General features: G+C 46.7%; 1 protein-coding gene across 4 annotated transcripts in view; it reads right to left on the minus strand.

Annotated features, from left to right (window-relative positions):
• SH3GL3 (SH3 domain containing GRB2 like 3, endophilin A3) overlaps positions 1–2,009 on the minus strand; it is a 168,596-nt gene that overhangs the window by 40,936 nt on the left and 125,651 nt on the right. The gene's annotated exons all lie outside the window — the stretch shown is intronic.

The following is a 2,009-nucleotide window of genomic DNA, read 5'->3' on the forward strand; positions in this document are numbered from 1 at the left end:
GGTGGCTGGGTGGCTGGGTGTGTCAGTGGATGGATCAGTGAACTGCTGAAACCCAAGGTTGCAATGTTGGTGTTAAGGCTGCATTCTCCAGAGTTCTTTGTAGAAACCTTCATTTCAGTTCTGTTAATGCTCAATTTCAGACAAAATTACCTTCAGCAAAAACAGGGACACTTCTCTTGTACCTACGGTCAACAACTAACAAGCATCATAGAAAAACACACATTTCTAGTCTCCTCCCCAATCCTTATGGATCTTCCATAAAGTTCCCAAACAAATGCAGCATACGGGGAAGCAAATGCTCTTCGTGCATGTGCTACACACAGGGGAGAGTGATTCACAGGCAACCACTGAAAAACCATAAAGTCCCTTTAACCAGCAGAGCGGTCCTTCCATGGAATGAGCTGCTCATGTGGTAGTAAGTTCCCTGGCACGGCCAGTGTGCAAGCAGAGGGCTCTGAAACGTGACACACGTACAGAGCCAGGGAGGGGCCTCAAAGAGCTTATGATATAATCCATAGAAAACTGATAGTTCATATCAATTTTCATCATCTCATGAAAACAGAGGGCCCTAGTGAGCATGCAGGCAACTTGCGCGATTGGGTCATTCCAGTGGGACGCACTGGTTCTCATCTCCCTCAAGACGAAGGGAAGAGCCTCAGAAAGAAGAAGCCCTCTTGGACGAGGGCTCAGAAGCTCACGGAAGAACAGAATTGTTAAGATAAGAAAGTTCTCTCGTGAACTTTTTGAAGCTCCTTCATATGTTCTGTGACTTTGGGCAAGTCCTGGACCCCTCTACCCCCGGTGTGTGTGTGTGTGTGTGTGTGTGTGTGTGTGTGTGTGTGTGTGTGTGTGTGTGTGTGTGTGTGTAAAATGAGGGCAAGGAGGGCTCATTTGGTGACTTGTGGATGAAGAGATGTTTGTGAACCACCATAAAACCCTGTTAGACTGTTTAGACAGAAGTAGGTCATGTGGCAACTGAGCAGGCCCTCCAGCACTGATTGCTGAGATCCAGACCAAATAAATGAGACTGTGAAAGGCTTTCCGAGTCTCAGACTCTTGACCCTTGATCATCTGCACGACTTAGGCTTTAATCCTCCAGGATCCTGGGTGGTGCAAATGGCTAACATGCCTGGCTGCTGACTGAAAGGTTGGAGGTTTAGGTCCACCCAGACTGATTTTGGAAAAATCAGTCATTGAAAACTGTATAGAGTTGTCTGTTCTACTCTGATACACATGGGCTGGCCATGCATCAGGGTGAACTCAATGTCAACTGTATACGTATGTGTGTCCATGCATAGGCATGCATGGCAGATGCATTTGAATTAGGGTGTTGGCAAAGAATATTAAAATTAATATAGACTATCAGAAGAACAAGTCTGTCTTAAAAGATGTACAGTCAGAATGCTCCTTAGAAGCAAGGGCACCCAGACTTCACTGCACGTACTTTGGACAGGTTACCAGGAGGGACCTGCCTAGAGAAGACCAGGGTCAGTGAACATAAAAAAGGAAGACCCCAGACAAGGTGGGATTGATACAGGGGGTTCAACGGCCCCAACAGGGGCTCAAGCATAATGATTGTGAGGATGGCGCGGTACCAGGCAGCATTTCACCACACACAGTTCCTATGAGTTAGAACTCACTCGATAACACCTCACAACACACATGTGTGTGTAAGTGTATAAATATACACAGGAGGCCTGGTGGTATATTGGTTATGAATTGGGCTGTGATCTGCATGGTCGGCAGTTCAAAACCACCAGCAGCTCCTCAGGAGAAAGACTGGGCTTTCTATCTGGCAAATGGTTCCAGTCTCGGCAATCTATAGCATCACAGTGGGTGGCCGTGACTCATAGCAACCATAGAGGGGCAGAGTAGAACTGTCCCTGTGGGTTTCTATGGCTGTAAATCTTTCCAGAAATAGAAAGTGTTCAGAGTTCTCAACAGCCAGTTGATTTGAATTGCTGACCTTGAGGTTAGCAGCCAACATGCAACCCACTATACCACTTACC

Source organism: Echinops telfairi, unplaced genomic scaffold (genome assembly GCF_000313985.2).
Source record: "Echinops telfairi isolate 266 unplaced genomic scaffold, ASM31398v2 ScPeMD7_7;HRSCAF=31, whole genome shotgun sequence".
Classification (NCBI taxonomy): Eukaryota; Metazoa; Chordata; class Mammalia; order Afrosoricida; family Tenrecidae; genus Echinops; species Echinops telfairi.